The sequence below is a fragment of the Anopheles coluzzii genome, chromosome 3 (genome assembly GCF_943734685.1).
Source record: "Anopheles coluzzii chromosome 3, AcolN3, whole genome shotgun sequence".
NCBI classification, from domain to species: domain Eukaryota; kingdom Metazoa; phylum Arthropoda; class Insecta; order Diptera; family Culicidae; genus Anopheles; species Anopheles coluzzii.
In genome coordinates this window covers 92,296,932-92,310,198 of record NC_064671.1, presented here as the reverse complement: position 1 = coordinate 92,310,198, position 13,267 = coordinate 92,296,932, and the positions used below count along the sequence as shown (strand labels likewise).

The 13,267-nt window shown below is 47.5% G+C and overlaps 1 protein-coding gene across 4 annotated transcripts in view; it reads right to left on the bottom strand.

The window, feature by feature from the left end:
- Nucleotides 1-2,380, bottom strand: part of LOC120959062 (ecdysone-induced protein 75B, isoforms C/D) — an 89,269-nt gene extending 86,889 nt beyond the window's left edge. The window contains exon 1 of one of the 4 annotated variants that reach the window (XM_040382208.2): nucleotides 1,911-2,380. The gene's annotated coding sequence lies outside the window, so the exon portion shown is untranslated. Of the gene's footprint in view, nucleotides 1-971; nucleotides 1,591-1,910 lie in introns of those variants that run through there. The other 3 variants (XM_040382210.2, XM_040382213.2, XM_040382212.2) reach the window with 3 other exon arrangements.
- Between the last annotated feature and the right edge of the window lie 10,887 nt (nucleotides 2,381-13,267).

Here is a 13,267-nt window from a genome sequence, read left to right as displayed (position 1 = left end):
TATCTGATTAAAACATGACACTCTGAATTATTTCGAGTTGAGGAAACATTGGAGATTCCTGGAACTTCATAATTGATGTCTCAAAGTGTGTCATTAGAGAGAGCTAGGCTGGATACAAGACAGTATGGATTTTTCGAAAGTTCCCGTTGCTGGTGCCCTTTCCTCAAGCATCTCACCGGGCCCAGGAGCATGCAATTCTTGATGAGATGACATTTATTCTTGTCCATGGAAGTGCATGGCTGTGTCCTCGGGATAGAATTTCATAAGTTCAAGATCATCACTCCAAAAACTCTGATCACTTCATCGATCGAACGCTGTCCCATCGATCAAACTATTGCTTCAAGCTGACACACTACCGTCCAAGCACACATACACACACACACCAGTTGGTCGATAGAAAGCCACGATTGAAATTCAATTCAAAACGTTCTTCCCCATTTTCTTCCGATCCCCGAAATAGAAGCAGCAGCAGCAGCGGGAGAGCGAAAAACACTAGCTCACGAGTTACCAGGCGCACACACACCCATACTACAGAAGCACCACACATACACACGCTCACTCGTACTCTACACGATCCGGGAGTGCGCGCGGGAGAACGAATTCTATAAAAAGACACGGGAAACGATTTTCATGGTCAACATTTCACCTTGAATACACGTTTATTACTTTGGCACCGACCGGTGGTGGTGGCGCGTTGATTATAAAATGTATTTGACATTGTTGAACCACACTCTACTGCTCCCATTTCCCTCCGTCGCTCGCGTTGATATTCTGGAGTGTCACACCGCACTTCTCATTCCCGCCATGTCGCATCCACTCATGTGTGTTCGGTCACGTTGATAATGGTGTTATCACATGGGCGGGAGGTTTTATTCAATACATTTCACCTCCATCTCTCTGTGTGTGCTCTCAGTACAGATAGAAGTTCACAGGTGAAGCTGTACACTACGGGGCTTTTTATGCAAACATACACATGAAAGAAACAAATCCAATAGAAACGGATCATCACTGCCAACCAATCGACGGAACAGGCTGCACAGAACAGAACGCGGCTGCTGCTACTGCTCCTGCTTCCCAGTGTTTGTGTGCCATTCTTCCGTTTTGCGGCTTTGTTTTCCTTTCCTGCGCCCATGGTTCTCGTGTGTGTGTCTGTGTGCCATCCCTGTCACTCGCACGCTCACGCGGGATGCCTCTTCTCTGCTTCTTCGGTTCAGTTCTTGTTTGCACGCGGCGGCACCGGGTCAAGGCCCTGCCGGAGCAAACTCAAGGCCAAGGCACACACAAACACACACACACACGACAAACGCGCCACCGATCTTTGGGGAGGCAACGGCACACACTGAGACACATAAACACACACACACACACACACACGATGTGACAGCACCACACACAGCAATGGATGACGGAGAGAAGGAGAAAATAATAATAATGTGTGCCCTTTTGCCCGCGCTACTAAGGGTGTGTGTGCGGCCGCTTGAGGTTGTCTGTTGTTCCTCCGCTGGTGGTTATCCCGAATTGGGTCCACATTTACATACACATACGCTAAACATTTCTACTTTTCATTCCCCTGCCTCAATCAAATGGCTGCCAAAACGTGTTGTTGTAATGAATGGTGCTCGAAGTGTCACACAATTGCACCAGAAACACATAGAACACGGTCCTCGACAGGGAGCAGCTGTTTGTATGGGTGCCGCATTTGATTATTCGATTAGATTGAGGAAAACGTTCGATCGGTATCGAAGCAACCGTCGTCGCTACGGGAACCACTGAAAAAACCACTGAGCCACGTTTGGTTGTTTGACATTTGAACTGTCACAATGGCGGTACAAACACCGCGCGATAAGTAAATATTCCGTGCTCGTTCTGGAGGTGAACTTTAGCTCCACACAATTCCTCGCTTTTCGTACCTTTCCGGAAGCAGCTTCAAACACAGCGGTAAGTGTCAGTTTTACTCTGGCAAATGCTGGAGAAATTCACCAGTAAAATCCACTAAACTCCAATAATAATCCACTTCCAGGCCGCGAGATCACACTAACAAACGAACGAAATTATAAAACAAAAAAACACTCTCGGACCCCGGGAGAACAAACACTGGCGCTGCCCATACGACGTAAAACTCCGACAGAACTCCGGCCGAGTCCGCAACGTCAACCGTGTGTCCAAGCCATTCGAAAGATTTCCCTTAACTGATTTCGCTTTCATTCGGCTCGAATGCGTGATGGTACCAAACGAAATGGGAAACCGGCACCGGTGTGTGTGTGTGTGTGTGTGTGCTTCTCGGTTCTCGGCCGTCCGCGCGTCACCGTGCGCCACCCGCCCGGTTCTCTCAGTCCCCCCAAAACCCACCACCACCCACTAACCTGCCCCGCATGAGCACGTTTAAGGGCTTGGTTCCATTTCTATCTCACTCGCTCTCTCCATTCTCCCTTATTCTCTCTCCCTCTTTGTGGCCTCTCTCTCTCTTTCTCTCTGGTTTATGCGGGTTCCTCGCTAGAACCTCCGTACGCTCGTTCCAGAGAGCGAAAAGGGGCGCCCCGTTCTTTTTCCCTATGGGTTCTGTTGCGAGGGGAAGCGCAAGGGGGCAGATGCATCTCGCTCTGCTGCACATGCGGCGCATGTCGGTGGGTTGATGTTGTTTTACACACTCACACAAACACACACACACGCTCATGTAGTCTTGTTCATTCCTCCGTTTCCTCGTACGATGGGTCGTTCTAGTGTTCCGTCTGGATGCGCTGCAGTTCCCCATGTTCCTCCCTTTTGGAAGCGCACCGAACACACACCCTCACACTTGCGCTCTTTCCGAGTAACAGTGAGGGACGGTTTTTGGTTAGATGGAAGTAGAATTGAAACGATTTTCAAGAAAGGTCTTTAAATATCTTGTGCTCTAAATAAAAAAATCCTGAAATATCAATAGCTGGAACGAGACCTCGAGGCATCTTCAGTCCAAGAAGAGTTAGACTAAGTCCAAGTGACTAATTAGCTAGAGTAGTAGTGCTAGTTTGAATATCCGTATATGATCTGAAGGTCATTGATAACCTTAATTCCTTAGCAGTTAGATATCTGTAGCATTTTATAACAGAATTTAAATCCAAGCCACTAGTTAAGATGTCCTATTCCCGCTTCCTGTACGACAAACTCCAAAATAATGTTACCGTAATGATATATTTGGGCAATCACTGTTTTTCCTGTCAAAAATAGTCCTTTCTCTCTCTCTCTCTTTCTCCGGCTCACCATCAACACACTCAAAGCGTTGCTCTCCATTACCCGAGTGCCTTACTCACGCTCATTTTCCGGCCGGTTCGGTGACTCCCAGCCCGGCTGTGTGTGTCCTGCCGGGCGCGTACCCCTTACCTATTCACCTACTTCTTCCCACTACCTATGCCCAGGCCTTTTTCCCACGACGCACCTGTTACCGCGTCTACCGAACTGCTTCCGAGTTCGTGTTGCACTTGCGGAGAGAGACAGATAGAGAGAGAGAGCGCAAGAAAAACAGAGAGAGAGAAGACGACGAACCCTTACCACCACACCAGGACCCTTTGCAGGATTGCACTTAGTAGGCGAATTTTGCTCCTCGGGCTGCACCTCGATGTGTATCTGTGTGGGATGTTGACGTTCAACCGCGTATGGGTGTGTTTGTACGGGGAATTGTAAGGATATGGGTACGAGCTTCCTTGTGTGTTCGCCAATTTCCCATCCGCAGTGTCGGTCAAACATTTTCCCTCGAGGGTGCTTTTCTTCCCTACACGAGACACGAGTGCACACCATAACCCATGCCACCCCACCCTGGAATGCATTTGCACACCAATACACGCACACAACAATTGCTATCGGAGAATCGCGAATAATCGGGACTCTCACTCCCTGGCGGTGTCTCTTTCTACACCGGTTCTTCGTTCGTGCGGTACAGAGGAAACCCGCCGAAAGGATAGGGGCCAACGAACGTCGATGACGACGACAGCGACCACGACGACGACATCAACCTTTTTCCCCCTGTGTCTCCCTACCCCACCATCCAGCAGTTGAGCAATTATCCTTGCGGTAGACGAGTCCTGGAATGGGAGTTCTCCTTGTTTTCTCTTCCTCCCAACGTACACCCGAAACTAGCAACTTGCTTCCTTGTTCCAGACATTGGAGTAAGGAATTCATTTTTTGGTGGTGCGTTGGTTGTTTTTTTTCTTCTTCTTTTTTCTCCTTTTTTGTATGCTTCCTACTGCGACTCCCCACGGTCGGGGCGGCTTGTTTGCTTGCTATTATATGACGCTACACACAATTATGCTTCCACCGGTGGACACGACAGCCTATGGAACTACAACAGTAAGGATCCTCAAGAGCCACTCCAAAGGCGAATTGAAAAGAAGGAAGAATTATAAACCAGACGGATAGCATAGAGCAAAAAAAGTACTCGCACACCCATACGTAGCATAGCGTTGTAGGGCTACACAGCTTTCCTTCCAACTTTTGGGAAGGGTTTGGTGTGTAAATTTGTCCTGTCCCGTGTTTTAGCTTCCCGCAACATGAGGACGGGGGGCGATTCTTTACGGTTCTTCTTCGCAATTGACATGGTGCAAAGTGTTGTGTTTCTAATTTTATACACAATTTTTTTTCGATTTTGGTCCTTCGAGCCGGATGGAATTGGATTACAATGTATTGTTCTCTCTCCTTTTTGGAATTGTTTTTTTCTTTTTGTTTTACGTCAACTTTGCTACTGGAATGACCTTTCCTAACAGCAGTTGATTACGGGTCGTCGCGTCTTGTTCGGGCTATCGAAATCACGTTTATCGATCCATACATTAGGCCAATGTCCACCGGATACAGGGAACGAAACAAACAAAAAAAAAACGAAGCGACCCGGGCTACGAATGTTCACCTCCGCCTGTTAACCTTAGCTGAACCTAGCGAGTCGAAGGTTGAACCCAACAAAGCGTGTCAACGAGGAACTCCCTGCGCGTGAGTCTTTTCACATTCAAATTCAAACTAAGTAGAATAGTTTTAAAAGATAACATAGTAAAAAAGCAACCGGAAATAATTCTTCTTTGCCGATGCACACCTCAATACTGTAACACTTCAGCGTCGCTTTGCTCGGACAAGTGCAAGGTCAGCAATGTGCGTCATCCTGCCCAGCGGGATAGACGAAAAGATCTTCATCACATTCTCCATGCTCTAGGCACTCCACGTTTGATGGGTTCAATCAGTGGGAAGAAAGCTGACAATCGGCGTCTCTCTGCGCGATCACGTAACCTTGTTAGGGGGAAGTGTTTATCTTTGCCTGGACGCTCACGCCTCTCGATCAACATCTTGCTTATTTGCAATAAAAAAAAACTCCCCCGTCTCTCTTCTCGCTCTCTTTCCCAGCTCAATCGAGGCTAGTTTATCAAACTCGTTTGACAAAGTTTTTTTTTCTCTTTCTTTCTTTTGCTTAGGTGCATTCGTTGTGTGCGGTGGCAGAGAGTTGCATTAGAAAATGCGCCATAGTAAGCGTAATCTCGGGTCCAGCGATCAACGAATGGGGAATTGAGCGTGTTTCTTTGTCGTAGGTTTCGTTTAAGTGACATTTAAACGGTATGACCGAGTGACCAGACACAGTAAGGGGAGAGCTGGGGGAGAATGGAAAAGGTTACAAAACGCAGGTAAATAACTATGAAGCTTAATTAGTTTTGTGCATGACCTTTTCTTAAGGTGTTGATTAAGAGATTAGGAAAGAAGTTGTGATTTTCCGTCTGTTATGAATAAATATTGATGTCTTGGTATATTATAAAGCGCTGATCCAGAATAGTCTGAGAAAGACTTCAATGTTAATCATTTTTCAAGGTTTTGATTGACTAAAATGGCAAATATTTGATGAAAGAAACCATGATAAGTCGTATCTTACAATATCTCATAATTATTACATTATAAATTGAAGGTTCTTCAGACATTATTCAAGTACAACCTATACCTATAAAGCAACCACTCAACTCCAGCTAATGAAGATATCAACTCCGACAAGCGTCAGAATCATTGGCGCGATCTTGTCTAACGTCCAACGTTGGACGCAAAACCATGGACTACGACATGTTTTTGTTTCTATTTCTTTCTTCCCTCTCCCTCTTTCTCTCTAACACACTCGCTCTAACACAACCACTTGCTCGATGCACATTGCACACATTGCAACACCTCCGGTTCGGTGTACACGTTTTACCGTTATGTCGCGTGGAAAACCTTGACGCGCCAAACCGATCGCCGTCGCTATATTTATCAACTCACCCCGCGTTGATTTGCGGCGATCGGAAAGCACGCGCTTTCCGGCACAAAACAACCAACCACCACTAATCGGTTTCCACTCACTCAAACTCAACACCCGAGCGGGCGAGAGAGAGAGAAAGAGAGACGCGACGCAGCAGGGCAAAGCCGATAGCGCCAGCCGAGCGATTGTTTGTTGCGTTAGAATTAGAACGCGCAGCAGTAGGTTGGTAGAATGAATTAAAAAAAAAAAAGGGAAAGTTCCCCCGCGATCTCCTCGCTCGAAGACACCTGATGCTGGTGGTGATGGTGGTAGCCTCATGTGTGTGTGTGTGCGTTGCATTGCGCGATCACGCTGCAACCAGACGGCGAAAGATCTTGCAAACAACGGCAAGCAAAAGCAAACGGCTGCACTGTTGCACGGTGCGATGGTTGAAGGTCGCCTGGCCCTCGTGCAGGTCCTAACTTGCCTAAGCCCATATTCGTGAATGAGCCGTAAATCTTGTGCCCTCGAGCGAGTGTTGTGTGTCTAACGGGGATTCGCTTTTAGCGACTGTGGGGAGAGTGTCGGCAGAGGAAGATCTTGGGACTGGTTGGGTTGCCGTCTGGTTAGAATTTCGGGTCTGACGGATGGTGAGTTTCGTGCTAGAGTCTACTGTCTACCATTTCAGTGTTTTTCAAGGTCTCGTGGAAGTGGATGAAAGGGATGATCGGGATTTTCAGGAATTCGTCGAACGAATAAATGAGGTTACCGTTAAACGGTTGATCGTGCTCTAGAACCTTGAACATCTTCTGGGATCGGATTCGGATGATCTGCTTCTGACGATTGAGGTCATCAAAAAGCGAGATCTTGGAACAACTTCAAACGCTAGCTTTTCGTAGAATTTGAAGTGAGACAAACCGCTTTCAACAGCAGCCTCTAGGGGAATCGTACCCGCGTTCATTCACCGTATTTGGCTGCCATTTTCTTGCGCGGTTCCATAACTCACCAATTTCGTCTCATGGCATGGCGCTAGAATACGCCGTTACGCACACGCCGTAGCCGCCCGAGGGCATGTTGAATGGTTGTATGCGTGCAACATAATTGCAGTCCGGCGCGCAGCAGGGTGGCATAGAGATGCTCCAGCAACATCTCCCGTGTTCGGCTCCTTTTCCTCTTACAGCTGTCCCATTTTCAGTTGTAAGGGAGGGCGAAATTGCGGCAGACTAAAAACAGGGAAGTAAAGTCACGTAAAGCTGGGATGGGATGAAGAGCTGAGATGGATGGGGTTATCTACGCAGCCTATACTTTAGAGGTTCTTTGAAAATATTCCAGTAGTTTCGGAGAACATTGACTTTACCAACTCACTGTAGTTGTTGAAGAGTTTTAAATAATTAAAAATATTGTAAATGAATATCCAATTATTTACAAAACGTGTAAATAACATCCATGACATCAGGATATCTTCTTGAATTCTGAAGAATTCTTTCAATATTCAACGCCATCCCCAACGCCATTGCTGTGGCAAGTACCAAAGGCAAGTCTGCCAGACGCGTGGTATGAGTGAGTCCTGTAGGCCTCAGGAAATGCAGACACTGGCATGGACGTGTAGAACAGCGGGCAAGTTCGCCGGAAAGCAAAAATTCACTCAGCGAACCAACAGGCCGACAGTAGCGGACGCGACGCACGGTTCCTCCTGCTATGTAAAAGTAGGTCTTTGGGTTGGGGTTGCAAGAGCGAACGAATACGGGCTTTGCAGTACGTGAGCAGCAGCCAACTGCTAGGCCTACCATCGGTAATGGAGCCAGCAAGTGCTGGGTGTGAGTATGATTACCAATTCCGGAACAAGACTTCCCGGAAGCTTCACCTAACCCACACGCCACCTCGTGAGGCGTCCAGTACACACTTTGACAGCGTACTACTGCGCCATCATCTCCCATCCCAGGCGGGATGAAATCCACTTCAGCAATAGAATCATCGTCCCGGTTGTGCTCAAAATACCGCCGGATGTAAAGGACGTTTGCTGTGGAGGAGGGATAGGGCATAGGCCCTCCTCATAGTTCGCTCGCAAGTGCTGCAGTTTCGGGGTTCCGGTAGTGTTCGGTGCTACATAGTACATAGAAAACATACAGAGAAAGAGAGTGTGTGTGTGAAAGAGAGAGAGGGAGAGAGAGAGAGAGAGAGAGAGAGAGAGAGAGAGAGAGAGAGCAGGAGCGGAGCGGTAAATAACCCAGACTGCTGCTGGACCGGGCCAGACCAGACGCCGACGGTGCTCTCGGCGCGAGTGCGCATGTTTCGTATGTCCTTGCCCTTGGTACAGGTTCATCGTTCACCGGTTTCGTCGGGGCAGTTGTCGCAAACAGTTCGCCATGTGTCTAGTGGAAAGGGATGGTGTATTCCCATCTCTCTCTCTCTCTCCTGCATCATGAGGTTGGATTGTGCCACAAACTCACAATTCCCTGCAGTAGGGAGATGAAGCGATTTGTTCTCATTTCGATTGTCTGACGATATTTCCCTCCGAATCGAATTATGCGATGGGGTGCGTTTTTTGTGTGTGTGCCTATTGTATCTTCAGCCTCGAGTCACGTACGAAGGGAGCAGACGTCTCGGCAATAAAGTTGAGCAGACACACCCGGCATCATCCTCGCGTGTCTGGCTCGGGAGGATCTCGGGCGATCATTGGGCGCGCGAGTCGATGCCCTCGTTAGGATATGCATGTGTCTGCGAGATTCTGCGTCTAGTCTTCGAACCCACAGGTGAAAGGTTCATCCACAGGCCATGCCAAGGCGAGGTGATGAACTAATTTCTCGATCCATTTAGCACACAATCAGTTAACCTGTTCAATTCGCGTGCAAACGCCGTCCAGCTCCAGTAGAAGCTTCTCGACGTCTCCCCAAGTTCAGCTCGGTCCACTCCAGACAGTGTGACAGGGGGAACCGAATCGATTCGGAATGTCCGGAACAGGGCGGCAAAAGTGCACACCACAAACGCGTCAGGCACGTCAATAACCGAAATCTAGGTGGCTCGTCCTGCGCAGACACGGAATACGCGTCGCTTCCTCCTCGGTCCTCCGCTCGGCGTTTGCTGGTGGGGCACACTTGTTTTGCACCGCCACGGTTAGGTGGTCAATGGCAGACAGACAGACGACGACGACCTCCCACCCGATCATCAATCCTGTTTACTGTCACTGTATGCATGATTGTTCCTTCTGCTTTTTTGTTAGCTTCGTGAAAATATTTTGCCATTTTCCGCTTACCGAAATAAAAGCGCATCCGGTCAACCAGATTTATATGGCCGTTCACAACGGTTCACATGATTGAAGCTCTCGTTCGCACAGCACTCTGAAGCCCCAGTTTATCCCACATTCAGAATAACGATGTGTTGGGGTTGGGAAATGAAGTACATAAATGCTTTGCAATATAAATAATATGCTTTATGGCGTGTGGTGGAGTAACGGCCATCCGTCCAGCTTACTACACACACACAACCGGAGTGCCCTAGTTACTCTGGGGATCGTTTGTGCACTTCCGCCAGAGGGCGCTGCGCTGTTCACACATTTCCCGGAAAACCACGTGGCCATCACCGCCATCGCCGCCAAACAAACCGGAACGGGAAGTGACACTACTTCCACAGCCCACGCGGATGCATCCATATTTATGGTCGAGTTTTCGTTAGAATATGGTTGATGAACTTCGTGTCTGCGACCTGTTTATTCGTTGACTTCTTATAAGCGCGCTCGCACGCTCGTTTATCACTCCGGCCGCTCTCGGTGGTTTTTGTGTGAAACTTTTCTTTTGTCGGAACGACGGCAGGATAAAAAGAGGTCGACGAACATCTTCACTTGACGACAAGGGGAAGAGCCTGCTGATTGGGAAAATCTTTTGCCGAACGGAGTTCAATAGCATCTCTCGAGAGGGCTCCGAACGGAGGCTGTGTCTGTGGGTGTCGATGTCCTTTCCGTCTTCCTCGTGATGAGGTGCTGCGGGTGCGGTTTCTCAGTAGTTTGACAACAAAAACACCAACAAGTCTGCAGCAACGAACCTCTTTGTTCTTACTGGGGATGCTTGTTTTGGGGGCAGGAATGGACAAAAGAAAAAGCAAAACTCTCGCTGCTCTCGCGCTGGCTAGACAAGATAAGCCCGCAGTGATGGTTTACTAGACTTTCCAAGCATTTGTTTTCTGTCTGGACGATAATTTAGACTTTTTCATTCACCTTCAAGCTGTATTTTTTACGAGTTTGATAAAGAGGACATTCAAATGGATATTATGTATTGCAAGCAACAAAGGATGGGTGCTGCAATTGCTGAGGGAGCGCTTCGCGGCCTGCCCTAGATATACAAAAGATCAACGACTAGCCAAAGCGTTCGTCACCTTGTTTCGTCCTTGTTTGCGGAAGAGTTCTTAACCTTTCTTTGTGGTTGATGTATATACATAGGCGAAAGTTTAAAGCCCTTAATAGCGTTGTCCCAATGCGGGTCGAATCAATCGCGTTTGAGGCAATATTCGTTGAGGCTGATTTGAAGCAATAATTATGTTAGCTGACTTGAAATTTATAACCTTTCCTTAATTAAGTCCTTAAATCCATGATCCTTACGATCAAGTAATTCCTCAGGACCCACAACCGGATTATCCGGAATATCCAGTTCCGTTGGAGTGCAGGTGCCATAAAATTGAAAGCATTTAACGATTCTTCATCTATCTATCGTTGATGGCCATTATAATTCACCTTTGTTCGCTGTTGCTTTCTGCCGCCAAGGCACCCTATGGAGAAGCGAAGAATGTGTGCCCTAAAGAACTCAAAACAATTTAGACGGTTGAAGCACGAAGATCGGATCATAAACCATCATTCTGGTTTCGTCCGTTCAAAACATCGCCGAACGCGAAATGCGAACTGCGATTGCACCTCAGCAATTATGCGCCTCAACGCCATAAAAGCTTGGTATGCTGCCCATGTGCAGAGTCTTTCGCGTACGTTGCATGTACCGCAATGACCTCCGAGTAGCAAGCATGGGGAGCAATCAACCCCGCAAACGAACCGAACGCGGAGCATTCGCCCGCATTCGCGCCAGGCCTCCGGCAAACTCGGGTGGGGTTTTATGCTGGTTCTAAGTACTCGCCCTGTGGCAAACACAGTGGACCAGCATCGTTGCAAGTTGCCCAAAGCGAAGAGCAAAAAAGAAAAAAAAAGCAGCAACCATCTTCCAAGCTTTGCGTGATTGCTTGGATGGATGCGCCAACCGATGACGAGTGTTGTTGTGGCCGGTTTTCTTTTCTTCATCGCATCGCAGGCAGTTGGAACTCGAGGGACCATAAACATTGGCCTTCACAGGCATTTGTTTTTTCCGTTTCAGTTTGTTTCTTTTCCGTCTTTTGTTCGGCTTGTCCGCTTTTGCTTGGTTCGTTATTTTGCATTTTGCCAAAGAGCACTTCTGATTTCTCATTATTTTGTTCTCTTTCGTGTAGAAAGATGCAAAAGTGTACAATAAAGTAATGCAGTTTTAGGGAAGTGTTTTCCAAAACAACATAAAAGGATTATAAAACATATAAAAAGAACTAAAAGTGTAATTAAAAACCGCAAATGGTAGAAATTTAGGAGCAAATGAGTTAAAAACAAAGATCAAAGAAACAAGAAATACAAACTGCCTGCATAATTCAAATCATTGCGAATAACAGCGACATATAAATGACAGCACAATCATTAGAGATGTCTGCTCACACTCTCTGCCACATGTGCCTTAGGGAGAAAGAGATAGAAACACAGAGAAAGAGAGAGAGAGAGATCCATCGCAAATCTCATCCCTCATCGTCGAAGGCCAAACCGGGGTGGAAAATCAGTAACGCGAAACGTAGAAAGCCGGAGCAGGAAAAGCGACACAGAAGAGCAGAAGAACGTTACAACCAGGGGCCGGTTGGGTTGGGTCGGGAAAGCCTGGGGAGGCACGGGTGTGCAGCAGGTTTTGCGGCTCTCGCTCTCGCTCGCTCGGTAACGTCGTGCCGGCCAACGTGCGCCGTGTCTCCTGCTCCTGCTCCAGGTCAGATCGGTGGCGGGAAGTGGCAGGAGGTGGTTTTGCCACGTTCCAAGGTCAATAGACTTTCCTCCTGCTCGTTCGGTTGAATCGACACGATTCTGGCTCGATGTTTACGACTTCATGGAAGCCCACCGGCAAGCGGGTACGGTGCTCTCTATCTCCCGCTCGCTCTCTCTCTTTCTCTTTCTCTGTGTTTGTGTGATGTTGTTTTGTTGCACTAAAGTGTGTAGCATCGTTCTTTTTTTTTTTTGTTATTACTCTGTTTCGTTTTCCTTTCTTTGAACTTGTTTTGATGTTTTGTCTTTTCGAAGCTGCTCTCATTAGTGTTTGATTTTTGTTTTCTTCAATTTTGCTGCTGTTCTAATGAGTTATGTCTTCGCTTCAACTTCAACTTTTGCAATTAGAAACTCACTTGTATAAGCCCTTCAGGGAAAACATAAAAAGATAAAATTCAAAGTTCGCCATAAAACACGTCAAAGAGATAATGAAAATAATGGAAGGTTTCTTAGGAAGTTGTACTTCAAATGCAAACGGGAAAAGTGAAACAATTTCGCTTTTGTTCCCACTCGTTACCTCATTTTAAAATCATCCATTCCTGGATGGAACGTTCTGGATACGGTGCAAACAGATACACTCACACATACACATACACATAGGGACTGCAGTTCCGCATGCGATCTCGTGCGTCGAATCCGTAGCGTTCCCCGAAAAAGTCCTTCTACCGTGTGTGTGTGTGTGTGCGGCGGTGTCTGCGTGCAGTTTATCGATTATTTTCCCGGGCCCTTTGCACGTTCCCGAGGGATTGCGCCATCGAGCAGGAAGAGATGCCGTTGCCGGATTCCTTTTTCCCGAGAACGAATGAAAGAGAGACAGAGAGAGAGATTGCGTGTGAGTGGGAGATGAGTTGAAGAATAAGTGTCTGGAGGTGGACGCTTTACCCGGGAAAAACTAAACAAAAAAACAGGATAGACTCTGGAAAATAGGGGAGAAAATACACCCCGACCCGGTGTAGATGGCAATGGTTCAGTCTGGG